The sequence below is a fragment of the Panthera tigris genome, chromosome C2 (genome assembly GCF_018350195.1).
Source record: "Panthera tigris isolate Pti1 chromosome C2, P.tigris_Pti1_mat1.1, whole genome shotgun sequence".
NCBI lineage: Eukaryota > Metazoa > Chordata > Mammalia > Carnivora > Felidae > Panthera > Panthera tigris.
In genome coordinates, this window is record NC_056668.1 from 34,535,554 (window position 1) to 34,556,910 (window position 21,357).

The 21,357-nt window shown below is 34.8% G+C and overlaps 1 long non-coding RNA gene across 6 annotated transcripts in view; it reads left to right on the plus strand.

Annotated features, from left to right (window-relative positions):
- LOC102961944 overlaps positions 1-21,357 on the plus strand; it is a 285,798-nt gene that overhangs the window by 38,806 nt on the left and 225,635 nt on the right. For all 6 annotated transcript variants that reach the window (XR_006207807.1, XR_006207806.1, XR_006207804.1 and 3 more), the window contains exons 4-5: positions 18,365-18,401; positions 20,045-20,202. This is a non-coding gene — a long non-coding RNA (uncharacterized LOC102961944). The remainder of the gene's footprint in view (positions 1-18,364; positions 18,402-20,044; positions 20,203-21,357) is intronic.

Below are 21,357 nucleotides of genomic sequence, written 5' to 3' on the forward strand. Positions count from 1 at the left end.
GCATGATAGATAGTTCTCCATCCCCTCACTTTCAACCTGAAAGTGTCCTCAGATCTAAAATGAGTCTCTTGTAGACAGCAAATAGATGGGTCTTGTTTTTTTATCCATTCTGATACCCTATGTCTTTTGTTTGGAGCATTTAGTCCATTTACATTCAGTGTTATTATTGAAAGATATAGGTTTAGAGTCATTGTGATGTCTGTGGATTCATGCTTGTAGTGATGTCTCTGGTACTTTGTGGTCTTTGCAACATTTCACTCACAGAGTCCCCCTTTGGATCTCTTGTAGGGCTGGTTTAGTGGTGATGAATTCCTTCATTTTTTGTTTGTTTGAGAAAACCTTTATCTCTCCTTCTATTCTTAATGGCAGACTTGCTGGATAAAGGATTCTCGGCGGCACATTTTTTTCTGTTCATCACATTGAAGATTTCCTGCCATTCCTTCTGGCCTGCCAAGTTTCAGTAGATAGGTCTGCTACTATTCTTATGTGTCTACCTTTGTAAGTTAGAGCCTGTTTATCCCTAGCTACTTTCAGAATTTTCTCTTTATCCTTGTATTTTGCCAGTTTCACTATGATATGTCATGCAGAAGATTGATTCAAGTTAACGTCTGAAGGGAGTTCTCTGTGCCTCTTGGATTTCAATGCCTGTTTCCTTCCCCAGATCAGGGAAGTTCTCAGCTATGATTGGTTCAAGTACACCTTCAGTCCCTTTCTCCCTCTCTTCTTCTTCTGGAATTCTTATGATATGGATTTTGTTCCGTTTGATTGTATCACTTAGTTCTCTAATTCTCCCCTTATACTCCTGGATTTTTTTATTTCTCTTTTTCTCAGCTTCCTCTTTTTTCCATAATTTTATCTTCTGATTCACCTCTTCTCTCCTCTGCCTCTTCAATCCATGCTATGGCCATCTCCATTTTATTTGCACCTCATTTTTAGCATTTTTTAATTCATCATGACTATTTTTTAGTCCCTTGATCTCTGTAGCAATAGATTCTCTGCTGTCCTCTATGCTTTTTTCAAGCCCAGCAATTAATTTTATGACTATTATTCTAAATTATTGTTCCCTTATATTGCTTAAATCGGTTTTGATAAATTCATTAGCTGTCACTAATTACTAGAGTTTCTTTTGAGGAGAATTCTTCCATTTCATCATTTTGGCTAGTGTCTGCAGTAGCTCCAAACTGCAGGGCACTTCCCCTGTGCTGTCCGGAGTAACTTGTGTTGGTGGGCGGGACTGCAGTCAGACCCGATATCTGCCCCCAGCCCACTTCTGGGGCCACAGTCAGACTGGTGTGTACCTTATCTTCCCCTCTCCCAGGGGCAGGACTCACTGTGCAGTGGTGTGGCCCCTGTCTGGGCTACTTGCACACTGCCAGTCTTGTGGTGATGCTCTATGGGATATGGCCAAGGTCGTATTAGCCGGGGTGGATCCGCAAAGTGCACAGGGATGGGAGGGGCAGGCTTAGCTGGTCCCCTTCAGTGGTCCCCTGCGGGAGGGGCTCTGCAGCATTAGGAGGAAGGCAGGCCTGCCAGAGGGATGGATCCACAGAAGCACAGTGTTGGTGTTTGTGGGGTGCAAGCAAGTTCGGTGAAGGGAACTGGTTCCCTTTGGAATTTCAGCTGGGGGACGGGGGAGGAAAATGGCGCTTGCCAGCGCCTTTGTCCTCCCCCGTCCCCCAGGTCTGTCCTTCCGGGACTTAACAACTCTCCCTCCCAGCGTCCTCTCGCACTCCCCACTCTCAGAGAGCAGAGCTGTTGACTTTAAGAATTCCAGATGTTAAGTCCCACTGGCTGTTAGAACTCATACAATCCGGCCCCTCTGCTTTTGCAAGCCAGACTTCAGGGGCTCTGCCTTGCCCAACAGGATGCCCCTCCACTGCCTGGCTCCCTCCCAACAGTCCATGTAGTGTGCACCGAGTCTCTGCTCTTCCTACCCTCTCCCATGGGCTTCTTGTCTATGCTTGGCTCCACAGAGTCCATTCTGCTAGTCTTCTGGCAGTTTTCTGGGTTATTTAGGCCAACGTGGGTGGAATCTAAGCAATCAGCAGGACAAGGTGAGCCCAGCATCCTCCTACACCACACTCTTCCCTGATCTCCTTGTGAAATGAAGTTTAGAAATACTAGGAAATAAAACATTTATTCTTTTAAAAAAAAAAATTAAAGTTAATGTATTTTTGAGAGAGAGAGAGAGAGAGAGAGAGAGAGTGCAAGTTAGGGAGGGGCAGGGAGAGAGGGAGACACAGAATCTGAAGCAGGATCCAGGCTCTGAGCTGTCAGCACAGAGCCCCAGTCGGGCCTCAAACCCACCAACCATGAGATATGACCTGAGCTGAAGTCGGACTCTTAACTGACTGAGCCACCCAGGTGCCCATAAACCTTTATTGTAATCAGTAGTAGCCAACCACACAAGATTGTCACTTTGTCTGTTTTATTTTTTTTTAAATTAAAGTACTTTTCATCCATAATAGCTTGGTATATATATTCTCTTTTCCTCATCTCCATCAATAAGATAATATCAAATAAGTTTAAATATGCCCTATACAGATGGAAATTTTAAATTTCAAATCTGTTAGCATCAATAAAGAAGTTTAATATTTTTAAATTTTATAGTTTGATATTTTTATTCTAACCAAAACTTAGTAGGAATGATAAACAAAAAATGGTATCGTGTGTAGCTATTTCTTATTATAAATAACCAAGGTCATACATACTTTCAGCTTTATTTGAACAATTCATTTTAATGGCAATTAGTAGTAAAAAAAAATCGTAGCTAATTCAGAATAGAATTCTTTTTTTTTTAATTTTTTAATGTTTGTCTATTTTTGAAGGATAGAGAGACAGTATGAGCTGGAGAGGGCAGAGAGAGAAAGGGACACAGAATCTGAAGCAGGCCCCAGGGTCTGAGCTATCAAGGCAGAGCCTGACACAGGGCTTGAACTCATGGGTTGTGAGAGCATGACCTGAGCCAAAGTCAGACACTTAACTGACTGAGCCACCTAGGCGACCCATCAGAATAGGATTTTTATGACATCACTTTTCAATTTGCTAAAGCTAACATAGTAGGGTGAAGTTTATCTTCAGTCAACTTTTGTAACTTTTACTTGGCAATTCTGGAAATCAAACTCGTCTTTTAAGTGTAACACCACTTCTGCATTAGCTTCTTGGATTTGTTGAGCTAATGTGTCATCAGACCTATTCCTCAAACTGTTATTTTTCCATTTTTGAAGAGTAATGTTCTTGGCCAGCTCTGTATGATATAGACTAATGATTGGACTCCCCATCCTTTAAATGTTGTATCTGTAACACATTCCTTAATCGGCAAAGTCTGCTTTTGACAATTGAAAACATAAACATAACGGATAGGATAATGATACACACAAATCAATTAAATTGATTTGAGCTTGCAATGTTGATGCATCATTTAGTTTTGCAGACAGGTATCTTTAATCAGACAGTACAGGAGCTACTTTTGGCTCCCAGAGAACTTTTTTTAGGGCACTGAACCTCAAATACACTTTAGCACTACATTCATTTTAATAGTCAGTGGTGACGCTTGGATTTACAGGTGCTGATATTCAGTTATAATTTTGTCAGCAATTTAAAGCATTTTGTGAATTTTGCTTTTGAAAAGAAGAAAGAAATGTATCAGCCGTCACAAATCTCTTATACCCTGATACCCTATTCCCCCACCAAACCACAGATCTTTTATTAAATTCCACTATGCCTCTGTAGGAAATGTGAATAGTCATTGAAACTGGTTCAATGCCAGGATTTGAAAGCTGATACTTTGAAGAATGTACCCAGTATATATTAAATGAACACCAAACTCCCTGGCAATGAGAGAAATAATATGAGACGATGACATGGTTAAATTTAGAAACAGAATTCAAAATATCCCCTGGGTTTTCATTTCAAGGTCATTCACAGACACATTCTCATAATCCTGTGGAATTTCATCCCAGTTGAAATCCATTTCACGTGTGATGTAGTCTTTTATTTTTCAGTCTATTAAGATTTTTCCATATATACAAGAAAGAAAAACAGTATTTATTAAGTACTTACTATAGTCCTGACATTATGCTAAATGCTTCCCTGTATATCTAATGATTACAAGAAGAATAATATTAGCTGATATTGGGGGGGGGATACCTCCTTAGGGAAAGACAGTTTACTAAACAATTTTGCCTCTTGGTTATACTTTTTTCTCACCAAAAGTTCATGACTTTTACAAATGAAGAAATTGATGTTTACAAAGGTTTAAAAATTAATCCAAAGTGGTTGCTACTTTACTAAATGGCAGAGCAAGATTCGAACCTCAGTTACTTTGTCTCTAAAGCCCATATTCTCAAAACAATGACAATACAAAGGTTTTGGAATCAGACTGTGTTTTAAATGTCTTCATTTGTGAATTGCTAATAATAATAATAGTACCTACAATAGAGGATTCTAGGGAGAATAAAATTAGTGAATAAAAATAAATTTTTTATAATGATAATGCCTGGAACGTAGTAAACATTCAAAAAAACATTAGCTATTAGTATTTTTGTTTAATGGTAAAAATAATTAGGTTGCTATATTCTAAATGTTAGTAATCTTTTCTTTATATTTTTATCTTATTATTAGAAATACAAAGCATTAAAAATTAAAATATGTACATTCTCCTGTCATTCTAGCTTCCCAATACTTTAAGATAAGAAAGTTTGGGGATGCCTGGGGGGCTCAGTTACTTAAGCATCCAACTCTTGGTTTTGGCCAAGGTCATGATCTCATGGTTGTGGAATCGAGCCCCATATTAGGCTTATGCTGAGTGTTGAGCTTGCTTAAGATTCTCTCTGTCTCCTTCTCTCTCTACCCCTCCTCTGTTTGCACTCTCTTTCTGTGTGTGTGTGTGTCTCTCTCTCTCTCAAAATACACATAAAATAAAATAAAATTACAAAGTTTGAAACATTTATGCTAAGTATTATTTAATAAATTTAGTATTGGGGGGATCTATGACCTATTATGTAAAATCAGCATGCCACAAAAAATATTTCAAAACCCCACTAAAAGCAACACCCACTAAAAGCTTTGCTATTTGATCCTCAAAACCACTATTTCATTTTCAAAATGTTCATCATTCCAGAGGAAATAAGAAATTGAATATAAGACATCATGTGAAACTAACCACTATTCATTGTTCCCACCACACAGATAATGTTCTGAGATTCACACACTGCTGTATTTTTTAAACCATCCCTAAAATTCTTTTCTCTCATATCCTTAATGGACTGGGAAAATTGTTCCTGTATTTTAAACTTCAATCTATTTCTCAATTTATTAGTTATGCATTATCTAATAGTAGCCAGTCAAAAGGTATTTTGGCAAAACACTTATCCATAAAATGACTGAGTTTTCAACAAAGCCTTGACGAAAGAACTTTAAAGGCTGAAATCAGTCTCAGTTTAAAACAGCGATAACGGTATTTACCTGTTATTCCCTTCTTTAGACCTTTGTTTCCCAGTGAGGCAGATTGCTTGCCAAGAGCTGACCACTCTTGATGAAGTGTTTTTGTAGCTGACATCACTTAACCTCTCAAAATAGCAGTTTTAGCCAAACTTACAATTAGTAGAAGGCTTTTGAAGTGCACTGAAACCTTAGCAAGGCTTCTCAGCAGGAGTTGGATCCTGAGAAGGGTTCTTTTACTAGACTTGGTCAGAAAAAGTGGCCTATTAATATTACTTTCTAGTCATGGTTGTGTTTTAAAGAAGTCAACACTTAAATGAGCTATTCAATCAATAATAGTTGCCTTTACAACATTAAGGTTGGTGCTGCAAGTACGATGTGGAAATCATTAGGGCTCTTCACCAACTCTTTCTGCTCTGGCTACCTGGTGGGATTTTCTTTCATGATTTCCTTTTTACTTGGCTTCCTCAGGTGAGCCCATGTGACTAGCTCTGGCCAAAGGAGTCATGAACACGAGTAACATCGGCCACTTCTGGGCCAGAGCATTTAATTGACAGAGTTAGATCCTCATAAATCGTCTTTCCTGCTGCCACAGCATTCCAAGTAATAGCTACAACATACACATCAGCCTGGTCTCTGAAAGACAATGAACAAAACCCTCAACTGCTCTGTACTGATTGTACACAGTAAGAAAAAAAAATAAACATTTTCTGGGTTAACCACTGAGACATTTAGAGTTGTTTGTTACTATAGCATAATTAAGCCTATCCTGACAGATAAGCACAAGAATTACGAATGAAAATTTGTGGCCATTCTAAAGGCAAGCTGGCATTTTTAGAATGTTACATGTATAGTCTTTAATGACATACTTATGCTTATTGCAATAAGCTGCCAATTTTGTTTCATAGGAACTTATATCATAAAAGTGGACCCATGATTTATGCCATCAATACCTAATACTTTAGTAGTCACTATGAAGCAAGGAATCTCAATGAGTTTTTGTACTATTTTAAACTTTATTGTAAATATACACATGATTGTAACTAATATATTTTTTCACTAGAGGAAGAAATAGAATGAATTGTCTTATAAATCAATTATTCCTTGTATTCATTCGAAGCGATACTTCTTTAGATCATTTATTTTTCATGATAACCTGTGTTGTGAAAATCAAAGTGAAAAAATGAAACATAATTACAGACAAATTGCTATTTGTCTATTTAACATTCTATTGCACAGGAGCACCAAGGTATGGTTACTCTCTTTGCTTTGATCAGAAGTAGTTCTGTCAAGATTCTTCATTTCCTGTAGTAACCCAATTGTAATTCATGCATATCTAAATCTTGCATGAGTTATTTTATATTTTTACTATATACTATATCCTAAAGTGACAAATCACCTATGTTTAGAATTTTTATGAAAGGAAATGCTTAAAAAATGTTTCTTAATTTTGTAAACATAACACTGAAGTTAGTAGAAAAGTCACACAGTTCAGCCTATTAAATACCTCCCATATTTGAATGTATTTCAGTCTTATTTCCTCTTTATTTTAGGTTTTGCAGGCCTAACAGTGCCAGTAATTTCAGTCCATTCTGTTATGGCATCACTCTTAATCCCCAATCCTTTTCATGATCCATTTTAGGTACTTCTCCAATATTGGGCTATCACACATTCAAACAATGACCAAGTTTCAGAAATGACAGCTTATAATGATGTGTGATTATGTTGTGTTCAGAAAAGAACTTAAGCTTGTTGATTCTAAAAGGACTCATATTCTTTAATTTTATAGTTTTATAAGGCCTATTGGCTTAGGTATATTTTTTAAAATAACCTAAACTAACAGTTTTTCTGAGAAAATATTTTGAAGTATTTAATTTTTCTTTCTCATCCATGCAATAACATGGTATTTTGGTCTGCAAAATGGTGTAAAATCAAATTTCCTGAATTAATGGACTTACAAAAATTACTGTAGCTCATAGCAAGGTGCACACTATGAAGCAACCTATCTTTTGGTTTTTAAAAAATAAAATCACTCCATCTTGGATGAGGCAACATAAGGTGTATGAAATTAATTGATTGCACAACTAAAACTTGAAGTAAATTACTAAAATTTAGTTCTCTCATGGAAGGGTAGACAGTGATTTCCTTCAGAATATGTATCTGACTTTGGTTCAAATTCTTCTGTTATGCTGTACAGATGAAAGAAAAACCTATTTTTGTTCTAGATGATAGCACCAGATACTGAAACTGAACCCACGTGACTGGATGCAGATTTTAAAGGATAATACATATCTGTGCACTAATGCATGCTCTTAAAACTCCACACCACAAGGTCAAATGAAAATACCAGTGACTATTTGCAATTCACTGTTATGTGACAAGACAGATGATGACAGCTAATATTTTTATAATTTGTTTCTATGTAAATTTAAAATGTTAAATACAACACAAAAGCTATGTTAGCATATTGACTCATTTCTACTTTTACCTACTGATTAAAAAAAAAGAATCTGCCATCTCTATTATTTTTGAGTATAAATAATTCATGTGTATAAGAAATGACACCTAAGGTATATTCAGTTATCAACTACCTAGGATTTTGGAAAGTTGAAGTAACATAGATAGTTCAAAATTCTATAAAATAAAAACTTTATCATATGTTTTGAGTGGGATGAATTCTATTTTATTTACATAGCATATGCCAAATATAACCAAAGGAAGCAATTCAGAAAGGGCTAGGGTAATCAACCATGTAATACAATATTGCCATGGACAATCTACAAAATAGAGAATCTATGTACAAATAGTCATGAATGATAACTTTAGTCCACCTATTTTGAAACAATTTTGAGGTAGTTTATTGTAAAAGCATAGTATAGGAAATGTTAAACCATTAATGCAAAATTTAAATGTACAAATTAAATTGTAAAAGGTGAGGATGGGGGAAATTAAGTAGGAAATATCTGTTAGCTCATTCTTTAACCATATAAAAAGCCTTGGATATCAATCAAAAGATTGAAAAATGAATATTTGCATGTGTTAATTTAAAATATATATTTGTTCATGTATATGTAATTTTTTTAAATTTCCATATTTTCCAGAAATTTCAGTTAATCAATCAATTAGATTGCAGTTGTGTAAGGATAAGAGGGTACCTAGTGCATTCAGAAATGATGGTAGAGGAAAATAGTAGCAGTTGGGAATAAAATTTAGGTTCCAAGCAGAAGTGGATTTGCCATGTTGTTGATAAGGCCCCAGCTTCAAAAGCCCTGAACTAGAATGAGGCTCTTCCACAGCCCTGTACCTAATTTAGTATTCACGATTTTATTATTTTTTTAAGTTTATGTATTTATTTTGAGAGAGAAAGAGGGAGAGCATGAATGGGGAAGGGGCAAAAAGAAAGGGAGAGAATCCCAAGCAGGCTGCACACCATCAGCACAGTGCCAGATGCGGGGCTTAAACTCAGGAACACTGAGATCCTGACCTGAGCCGAAATTAAGAGTCAGACCCTTGTCTGACTGAGCCGCCCAGGCACCCCTTGTATTCATAATTTTAAATTCTTTTTTCTGAAACAAGGCTCCCAAAATTATATAAGCCTGATGTCCCATAAAGCTTGGATTGGTTCCTGGCTTTAAGTTTTTGGCAGTTTAAGAAAAATGTACTTGATCACACAATACTTAATAATAGGGAAATTTCCGGTTAATCAAGACCAGTAAACATTTCTTCTAGTTGATATGCTCATACAGAAACTTACTATTAAATACTTCATGTAAAGTCACTGAAAAAATAAAATAAAGTTATAGTCCCTTGGAAATCATGTCACAAATGGCAATATATCACAGAGATATGGAACATTATTTTACCTACGGTGTTTCTTTATATAAGCAGCAAGGGCATGCTATTAAAGCATATTTCACATACTGTTCTTTTTTCAGGATGGCACAAAGGAACCCTGGAGTCAAGTTTGCTGGAAAGTTTGTTATGGGGTAGGGGGTGAAGAAGAATAATAGCAAACTCAAGAGGTAGGACAGAAAATAAAATAGAAAGAGATGAGCTAGAAGAACAAACACATTGTGTACAGAAAGGATATTATCCAGTCACAGTAAAGTAGAAAGATGAACTATCTTGTCGAACTGCAAGATTCAACAAGTTGTGTGCAATTTTCCATTACCATCATGCATAAAATGAGAGCAATAAAATTAAAGCATTAATAGTTGTATGGAAACAAGATTTTCAGTACAACGAACTGACAAGATGATATGAAGGTAATTGGTCATGAGAATATTTAGCAATTGTAATGGTTGTCTTTAAAAAATTGCTTTACCATAATTAAATTACAAAAAGTAATTGTTTCATTGCAGCATATTCCTATATACCATATTAAAGAAAACAATAACTACTTCAAACAGTATGAATATTATTTCCCAACAATTATTATTCAAGTCAGGATTTCTTCATTGCTATGTTACTGATGCATTGAGGGTGTCTGACATATACCAGATTCTCAATAAATATTTTTGTAAATTAAAAAAGCACTCATGACACTAGAGACATTTAAAATGTAGTTTTGTTATGAAAGGCACAATATGAGTATAAATATACTTACTGTACACAGTAATTATTTAAAAAGGACTCTGTGTGTAATAAACTATATATACATAACAAAATCACAACTCTATATTATAAATTTAATATATTACAAATTTTTACCTAGTCATTATAAACATAAATTGCACTATATAACCAAAAATTCGCTTGGAGAATGCTCACAATAAAAGGTGATTCTGATTGTTTGCATCACTTTACAGAACCATCCAAAGTAGGGGCGCCTGGCTGGCTCAGTCAGTTGAGTGTCTGACTTTGGCTCAGGTCATGATCTCACAGTTCTGACAGCTCGAAGCCTGGAGCCTGCTTCGGATTCTGTGTCTCCCTCTCTCTGACTCTCCCCAGCTCACACTGTGTCTTCCTGTCTCTCTCAAAAATAAATAAACACTAAAATAATAATAATAATAATAATAATAATAATAATAATAATAATAAAAATAACTATCCAAAGAAGCTGATAATCTGGCTTCATTTTCTTGCACAGCAAGTGGAGATATTTAGAATTATTTGCTAGACTCTAGAAAAGCACTAAAATTTGGGACAATTTTTTATAGAATTAACAATCGAGGTATCTAACATGTAAGAGCTTCATCAACAGCTTCAGTTGGGAAACTCTAGAGAACTGTTTCTTAATGATAACTTTCTTTTTCTTTGTACCTTCATACTCCCAAAAAATAGTCTTGAAGGATAAGAGAACTCAGAAAAGAACTAAAACTAAAACTACTTCAGAAGTGTGTGTAGAAAGCAGAAATGTAATGTCACAGTCATACTCATCTGTCCTGGCAATAATTGGTGTTTATGCTTATTACATGGTAGTGTTTATCTAAACATTCCCTGGCGGAGTCAGTTTGTGACCCTCTATTCTGTATTTGAGTCCTTGTCTAGTGCCAGCAGCTTGGAATTCTGCCTTAGACATTGTAGAATAAATTAAAGAAATAAGTTAAAGGTATGGAATAAACTAAAGTAAATAAATTAAATAAATAAATAAATAAATAAATAAATAAATAAATAAATAAATATGAATCAGTGCCGAAATTCAGAGACTTTTAGTTAGGATAATGATTTCCTATTTAAGTTTTTATACAGTAAAGATTTATTTATCAATCCATCTGTTTCTCCTTCAGGCTACAGACAACCTCTAGATATGATCAACAAAGAAAGAGTAGAAAGACAGAAAGTATTCTTTATCATTTGTATATCCCATTTACTAATTAAAACAATATATCATTACGTATGTTTGAGTGATAAAAACACATTAATAAATTACCACTTGATCAGCCATTTGAACTTTTGAATTTAGTTACCTCATTACTAAATTTACAGTTTGGTAAAGTGATTCTTATGCGCACACCAGTTGATTTACTATAATTTTCTAATTTTGAGTTATGGAGCATGGTAAGCTATGCTTTAAGTTATATAAGTAGAACATATTTATTCTTGCCTATACAATAATTAAAACTTTGGAAAATATTTTATGGACATTTTAATTACCATTATTTTAAGGAAATTATAGATGTTTGGGAATAAGAATAAACAATAACAAGAGGATTTTCTATATCTGAGATAAAATGTTTTTGGTTTAAAACAAAGAAGAACTAGAGGTACATCATTCTGTATATTATTGACCATAATTGTTGAATCTTAAAGGGAAAGATCAGGCTCTTAAAGAGAATAATCAGTGAAAGTAAAGTGCTGCTTAGGTGCAAGAAAAAAGGCATAAAAGCACAAGAGCAAGTATAGATAGGGCAGGGAGCACACACATTAGAAATAATCTAAGGGCTAAAAGTAGGTACTTTCCTGAAGCAAATACAGAATTAATCAAAAGACTGACATCTAATTATAGGAAAGTCCTGGGATAACAAATATAGAGGCCTAAGAAAAATAAGAAAATTAACATTTAATCTGAAAGGGTTAAACCTGGCCATGATTATCTTAGAAATTGAAATGGAAATTTTCCTCCCTGACTATAATGAATCAGCCCTAAAGTCTGAAGCTGTTCAGGACCAAGGACAAAGACAATTCAATACAGCCACATAGATTTTCTCATCTCACTTGTCTGAGATTCATATATAATCATATAGCTGGAAATGACTTTAGAAATCATCCATCCCAACTCCTTTACTTTACAGATAAGAAAACTGAGGCACAAGGTTATTGGTAACTTTTCGAGTCACTCTATTAATAAGGGGTAAACCAGTTTAGAATCTAAGTCTACTTTTATACCTGGTACAGTGTTCTCTGAATCATACAAATATATAGAATCACATGTGCAGAAGATTGTGAGTGCTTGTTTTCATATTAAAAAGTAATTTATAGTTGGCTTTTGTGGATGTATTTGTAGGTGTGTGCTCGCACGCGCGCGCGCACGCGTGTGTGTGTGTGTAGAGGTTAACAGTCTAAATGAACAGAGAGACCTTTTTCTGAATACCCCACTCTAATCACAAGTGACTATGTTTCAGACCAAACATCTAATTTTGGTGTGTTCATTTGGAAATGGTCAAAAGAAAGCTGCCCAAATTCAGAATATCTCCTTGGTTTTTCCTTTGGTTAGCAGTATTTTATTTTAATTTAATTTAATTTTATTTAATTTAATTTAATTTTATTTTATTTTATTTTATTAATTTTTTAATTTTATGTTATTTTAGAGAGAAAGAGCAAGTGGAGGAGGGGGCAGAGAGAGAGAGAGAATCTCAAGCAGTCTCCATGCTCAGCACAGGGACTAACACAGGGCTCAATCCCATGATCCTGGGACCATGACCTGAGCTGAAATCAAGAGTCAGACCCTCAACTGACTGAGCCACCCAGGGGCCTCTGGTTAGCAGTATTTTAAATAGTTACTTGCTATTTTGTTCTCTTTATTCTGCAATTTTCTTGTTTGATATCTGGGACCTCTTCTTTATTTGTCATTTCTGGGTGTTCTATGTTTTTTGCATTGTTGTTAATTTGTAAATAGTTCTGCTGACTTTTTTTTTCTTCTTTTTATCTGAAGGTTTGGTCAAGAAGAGTTAGAATTTATAAATATTAAACTATTTTTGAGATTTTATGAGAAAAAAATCAATGAGGGAAAAATCTACTTTTAAGCAGAAATATCAAGAGGAATTAAAGATTAAGTTCCAGTGATAGTATAAGATCCAGAGGTTTGTTTTATGATCTATACAGCCATTCAAATAGTAAAACAAATTGTGAATTGAAATATGAATCCTAATTTGGAAACATTTTTTTAAGAAAAACTTTTACCTGCTTAGGTAATATTACAACTACTTGGTATAGTGTAAAGATTATGAACTTTGGAGTCTGAATGAAAATGTTGGCTTGACCCATTCTATAATGTTCAGAATATTTCTTAGCTTCCCTCAGTCTCAGTTTCTCTTTTTGAAAAATAAAAATATACTTTTGGATAGCATTAAATCACACATGTAGGCATATTAATTCTCCCTGATGCAGACCCCTAAGTAGCTGAAGAAATCTTATGTATGATCCAGAGTTAACTATCATGAATCTGCCCAGCTCCTGCCATTGTGATAAACTCCAAGAGCCAGGGGATTAAGTCTTGTTTTAGACATAGACTCCCCCCCGCAAAAGGAATCTAGTAGAATCTTAGGGGGTTTTAGACTTTCTCTTGCCCTAAATAAGAATTTGTGCCTTTTTCTCTGTGGATCTCTAATTTTTTTATTCTTCAGCCCTTGCTATCTCATCATACCTTGCTGTGGGTTTTTGGAAGGGATTTAGCTGTTGAAATATACCTATTGACAAAGAAGCTTTCCTTCATTTTATACAGGGTACCATTTCTGTTTCTGCATGTCAAGCTATTACTGACTGATAGTAAAGAGACACTGTGGAAGTCACACACAGTTCACATACATTCCATAGATTATAATAAAGTTAAATAAACATTAAAATTTTAAAAATATGCATCATTTTCTTAATGAAGAGGTTCTGGGAAAATCAAGCAAAAACCTTTAATAAGAAAAAGATACAAATATATATTATATGTCCATAAATACTAATATTTGCTTCTGTGTACTTTACTCACATATCAATTATTATATTGAAACAATTTGAGACAAAAACTTTTGTGATTTCCCTTGATTATAGATTGCATACCTAAATAAACTCATTAGAATTTCCCCATAGATCTCAGTTCTCTTCTTGAACTTCACAGCTATAGTTGTTGAAAAGTTTGTTTGTTTGTTTGTTTTCTTATATTCAGCCAAAATCTGTTTCCCAGAACCTCAACTCAGTGATAACTTTGACAGTCACTAAGTCCTGGGAGTCACTAAAAATGGGGACACATTATATCTTCCCTGGAAATACAATCTAGCTGATAGTTTTGTGCTTTAGTTTCCTTTTCTGTAAAATGGCAATAGCAGCATATATATTATGCTGAGCGTGAAATGTAGTAATGATTTTCTACATGTCAGTTCATTCCATCCACTCCTCTTTTTTCCCTGCCTCAGAAAGTATCTCCTATTGTTGAAGATGGAAATGGCTGAAACAATTAATAAACAAAATGTCAGTATGTAATTAAGCATTAAATTGCTGCTGTATTTAAAATATACATATTAATTTGTGGAACATATAATATGCATGTTGTGGATTTAACTTAGAAATCAATACTTTTGTTGTTGTTGTTTACTTATTTATTTTGAGAGAGACAGAGTGCAAGCAGGGGAGGGGCAGAGAGAGGGGAAGGCAAAGAGAATCCCAAGCACTGTCAGCACAGAGCCTGATGTGGGGCTCAAAACCACAAACTGTGAGATCATGACCTGAGCTGAAACCAAGAGTTGGCCTCTTAACTGACTGAGCCACCCAGGTGCTCCAGAACTCAATACTTTTTAAAATGTAATTATGTTCCTCTGTGATACTTGGATGTTCTTCTGTGTTTTTTCTTTTTTCTTTTCTTTCTTTCTCTATGGACGTGTCTGTTAACTACTTCTCTCTCTCTTCTCTATATCCAATCAATGACCCAATCATATTGATTATATCCCAGTGTTGTTACACGTTTGAGCCCCTATTTTCTCTTCTAGTTGTTGTTCTAGTCCAGACCCTTGTTAACCGTTTCCTGAAATATAGCATTCTATTCCCAACTGGTCTATTTGGCATGAGTTACGTCCTTCTTCAGTTCATCCTATAGACTCTAGCTGGTTTAATTTTCCTGAGCAAAATTCTGACTAAGATATTGCATTGCTCAAATACTCTCAATATTTCATATTTTTTCATGTTCTTGAATGAAGTTCAAGTACCTTTTCTTGGAAATTAATATTATCTAGATAAAGCTTCACTCTGACTTACTCCTGTTTTACACTTTCTTCACTACCCTGCTTAACAAACCCTAAGGCCCTGCCAAATTTGATATTTGCTGCTTTCCTTTTGCACTTTATAACTCTTGCCTTTGAGCAATGCTTACCTATCATCTCATATTGTCCTTCCCTCTTTACAGACTTTTCACCATCTTTAAATGCTTACACCAGATATTACCTAAATACCCCTCTCTTATTTGTGCTCCTACAGCTCACCGTGACCATTTTAGAATACTCATAATCTTTTGCCCTGTTTGCATGAACATGTTTACTCTCCCCAGCTGTATTATAAACTGCTTGAAAGTTGTCTTTATGTAAGGCACCTAAGTTAGAGTTTTAAACCTGTAGATGACAAAAATATTGCTTTTGAAGTCTCCAGAGTCACTGCGATTTGGAACAGCAGAGTTTGTTTCATAAGGAAGGACAGTCTTTGAGTTGGACAGCAGGGAATTTAAGGGAAGACTTTTCCCAACAGAAGTTTGTATAATGGAAGGCAATTACCCTGAGTAAAGACTTGTGTTGAGGGTAAAGTTGGAAATAAATCCAAGTACTTATAAAGGAGTCTCATCATAGAGATTTTGAAAAACAGAAGAGTTTAAAAAGGCAAACGATGGTAAAATAAAAATATTGTATCAGGAGTCAGGAGACCAGTCAAAATTTAACTTCTGATAGGTTAAGACTTTAATAATGATGTTTATGCACCTCAGTTGCTAGTGTGTGAAATTAACAGATAAGATTCAATAGTTTCTAGTCTCTTCTAGCTTTAAAATTTAAATTTCTTTAGCCTATAAAGAAATAATGGGCTACATTATGTTTTTGGGCAATTAGTGGCATATAAAAGCAGTAGTTAAGGAAGATAGGAAAAAGATCAATGAGGATTAAAAAAACTTTATAAATATAATATTTTAGCTACTTTATTCTATATAAGTAAAAATATTTAATAACTTTGGAGACATCTGTAATCATATAAATAATGTGTTACAAGTTAGTGAGTGTATATCCTAATTTTTGTCAGTTTACCATTTACTAGTTGAATGTTCAAAATCCTTAATTTAGAACCATAATAGTCTGAAGGGGTCACAACTGTTATGCAGACCAACACTCAAATTATCCCAGACAAATGAGGTTCTATCTTTGATTTTAAATACCTCAAGGCAAATGGCACAGTCTTTTCCTGGCTCAAATAGATCCAATTACCTCTAATGACCCCGTTACAGTTTATTGAGTGTCTGTGATCCAGGTGCTTTTGCTGAAGCCTAGAGTAAAATTTTATATCATTTTGTGAAACTCCTGGACAAAATGAATAAAAATTACTGAGACCTTTTCTTACAAAACCATTTTTTTAAATGTGAATATTATTGAGAACCTACTGTGCGAAAGAGATGTGCTAGGCCCCACAGAGAAGCCAAAGATGAGTAAGACAGCCTTTGATCTGAGGGAGCTTGTAGTTTGCTAAGATGCAGGAAATATGCAAAATAGAGCTTCTGAAGGACTGACAGGTGGCATTCAGTAAATGACAAGTCAAATAATGCAGAAGTTAGACTATGGTGTGTACTACCAGAGAAATACAAAAGCAATGGGAACTCGGTATCCTAGATTATATATGGAGAGAGAAGAAGACACAGAATCTGAAGCAGACTCCAGGCTCTGAGCTGTCAGCACAGACCCCAACACGGGGCTCAAACCCACGAACCATGAGATCATGACCTCACCCCCAGTTGGACGCTTAACCAAGTGAGCCACCCAGGTGCCCTAATGTTTGTTTTTACAAGTCACAGATTTTTGGGGTGCTTGTTATCTAGCATAATTGTAGCCATCTTTGACTAATACATGCATTATTTTGTAATATTTTGATAGCTATGTTTCCTAAATAATGGTAAAATATAAATGGGGTGTTAGGAACAGGAGATTTGTTGTAATAAGTTAAGTGTTGATTAAATGTCTCAAAATAAATATATCTCAATAAAGGTAATAAGATTTTAGTAACTAAAAATATAATCTTCTCTAGAAACCATTTTATTCTCATTGGACCCACAAGAAAGTTGAATCTGAAAAAGAGATTAGGATACACAGTATTTATATAGGAAAACTGTAAATCATTTGAAAGTTTCTGCTTTTCAAACTAACATTTATACATGTCCCCTTCTTAAATTAAAGCACAGCATGAAAAATTGCTTGTAGGGGCCCCTGGGTGGCTCAGTCAGTTGTGCGTCTGACTCTGGCTCAGGTCATGATCTCATGGTTTGTGAGTTCAAGCCCCACATCAGGCTCCGTGCTAACAGCTCAGAGCCTGGAGCCTGCTTCGGAATCTGTGTCTCCCTCTCTCTCTGCTCCTCCCCCACTTGTGCTCTATCTCTCTCTGCCTCTGAAAAATAAATAAATGTAAAAATAAAAAAAAAAATTCCTTGTATATTTATACCATTCATCACCTGTGCATTTTAATCCCTTTGTAATTTAGTTACTAGGGATCATGATGCAAGGCATAAATTGCCTTTGTTCTGATGGGGACTTATTTGGAATAAGTGGCCAAAAGATGTAACTATATATTAAAGTTTTGTAACTTTTAAACTATGTATAGATAGGGGACCATGGGTGGCTCAGTTGGTTAAGTGCTCAACACTTGATTTCAGCTCAAGTCATGATCTCACAGTTCATGAGATTGATCCCTGTTTTGGGCTCTGCACTGACAGCATGGAGCCTGCTTGGGATTCTCTCTTTCCCTCTCCCTCTCCCTCTGCTTCTCTCTGGCTCACTCTGGCTTCACTCTGTCTCTCAAAATAAATAAATAAACTTAAAAAAAAAAAAACTATGTACAAATACTTGGCAGGAAAAAGTTGCAATGTCATATAAGGATATACTTAGGAATTATAGACCCAACTGAATAAATTCCTCAATTCTAATGGATGGCCTATGCAATTCAAATAAGCTCATCTAATTTTTTTAGCATGAGTATGTGTATATATATATATATATGAATAGAAAGTTGTGTAATTATAGAGTGACTATTTCCATTTCAGATGTCAAAGACATCCTGTCAAAAGCCAAGAACTATGAGTAAGTGGATGAAAATACTTTGCTTCATAAACAAGTTGGCCTATTTTTTTTATCCTACTTCTTTAAAGAGACAATTTCCTTTTATAGGTAAGATAGTAATTGTTGAATAATTAAAATATATTTCACAATAAGTCAGGAAGACATAAAGGACATCAGGACCATTTTGTTTCAACAAGACTAAAACCGTTTTCTACATATTTGTCTATCAATATGTAAAAAACTCATTAAGTAGATGTTTTATTATTATGCATCTCTAATTCAAATTTCTTAGTTGCAGGAAGAAAACCTTTTTGAAAATATTTTGAATAGTTCCTTAGCAAAAGATTTTTGTCTACTAAGATTTCCACTTTAAAGTTGAGGTTATGATGTAGAACTGATTTAATATAGGTTATATTTAGTTAGTTGGTTAATTCTTGGATGTAAAAAGAAATAATTATAGCTAGACATTCCACTTTTTTAAGCATACATAGTTTTCTTGGATTTGAAACATCATAGTTACTTGGGCTTTTTTTTTTTTTCCTTGCAAAATCATAATAAGCTACCTCTATCCATCTTCCAATTAAGTACAAATATCTATGTAGTTTTGTAATTAGTTATACATATTTTTTAAATAAATCTTTCAGCACCTAAAACAACATAATTAGGGACAAAGAATATCAACGTAACTAATGAACATAGAGTTGAAAAATAGAATTCTGAAAAATTAAATGAACTCTTGCTTTGCATGTCAGTGAAAACCTTTTGTTATTTTCTGGCAGGTATCTAGATAGACAGAAGCTTTCCCATGTATTGACAGAACTGTGCAAAACCCAATTAGTTCTTTAGCTTTACCAACATCTGTTCTTTCCTGAGAAATTATTCCAAACAATTCTTAAGCAAGCAGAAAGTTATTCACATTATAAAAAGTTCAAGAATACTTTAGCTTAGTTTTATTTTGGGCTTTGTAAAGGCAGACAGAAACTGTCACAGACACCAGCTTTAGATAAAATCTACAGTACATTAAGCCTGGTGCTTCACCCACATTATAAAGACCAATAGCCAAGCTAATGGAGAGAAACTGCATGTACAAAAAGTCAAAAGAAGAAAATAGATGAGAAATAAAATATCAGAAGTATATGAACATGTGTACATTTCAGATTGCATGTAAATCTAGCATTTAATTTATATAGTTGCTGCATTATGCTGTATTGTTTCAAGTGTAATAATCATCTCCTTGACTATGATGTAAACTCCTTGAAGCAGACATTGTGTTTATAGTCCCTTTGTATTCCTTAAAAGAGCTAAGCCTAGTGCTGAACAACCATTAAATTATTATTGATAAATTGATTAAGATCGTAATTCAAATTTGATAGGACAATGCAGTGTTAGATTGTTAATTGCAAACTGCACAACTGTTAGGAATTCAAGTTGAATTGACACGAATAGCTTTAGGTTACCCCGACATTGTTTATTTATTTCTAATTTTAAGATTGCTCTAACTTTATGGCTAATGACTAAAATTTGTAAAATAGTTTTCACTGTAGTTAAAAAATATTTCCCATGTAAATGTGGTCTGTGTACTTCTTTTTTATTCTTCCTTTGGTTTTGTGCAAAAAGAAAAGATACATTATATGCTCTTTAAGCATTGCTTTCCTCCCTTTCAGACACACATTAAATCTGATGAAGTGAGAAGACTCTCATTTTGATAATCCTTTTATCTTCACTCTCCAACTAAAGTTAAGGAAGAAAGAACTATTGACATTCAATAAAGAATGATGGGAACCCCTGCTTTCACTTGCTCTGACCCCACATAGGAAGAGAAGTAAGTCAAAGAAAGTCATAATGACACATCGTTTTCATTACTATGTGATATTTCAAAGTTAAAGGAGAGAGGTAATACAGAGGGTATACTCTCTCTTAGACTCATATCTTTTCACAAGGTTCCCAACCAGGATATGGTTATAGAAGGACTATCCTCTCTTCTAGGGACCACATTGTATTCGTAGGAAAATTCTAGTAGACGTTGACATTGTGATTCTGTGTATTTAAGTGTTGTAGCTTTGTTTTAGGCATAAGTAATTGAATCTGGCTGTAACCCAGCCTGTATCAGATTACTTCACTGGAGTTGAGTGGGTTTAGAACTCACCTCTCCTCTCTTTGGGTTCTATGGTGGGAGCTGCACACTCTTGTTGAGACAAAGAAGATGACCTAAGATACGTTTCTAAGTTGTGAGTTATTTTTACGCAACCTTGTGATAAGGAGTATGATCTTTACAAAAGGAGCAATGGTCTTTATTAAATAGGTGTCTAAGAGTATTATTGGAGAAGGGTGTCTTTGGTGACTGTATTGTTGGTTATATCTGACTCTAATTCACGGGATATTGCTTTGAGAAAACTATTGCTAATAGTCCCTAGACTATCAGTGACATTTCCTGTGTTATTAATCATAGAAAAGCTGCCATAATTTCAATGAACACATCTTCCTTGACTTATGATAGGGTTATGTCCTGATAAAACCCTGATAAATGTTGTAAGTTGAAAATATCATTAGTTGAAAATGCATTTAATATACCTAACCTACTGAACAGCATAGCTTAGCCTAGTCTTTTGAATGTGCTCAGAACACTTACATTAGCCTGCAGTTGGGCAAAATCATCTAATGCAACGCCTATTTTATAATTAAATGTTGAGTATTTCATGTAATTTATTGGATGTTGTGTTGAAAGTGAAAAACAGAATAGTTGTGTGGGTGCAACGTGGTTGTAAATGTATCAGTTGTTTACCCTCATGATCCCATGGCTGACAGAGCTCCGACTGCCATTGCCGAGCATCACTAGAAAGGATTGGACTGCATGTTACTAGCCTGGGAAAAGATCAAAATTCAAAATTCAAAATAAAGTTTCTACTAAATGTGTATCACTTTCACACTATCATAAAGCTGAAAAATCATAAGTCAAACCATTGTAAGTTGGGGACCA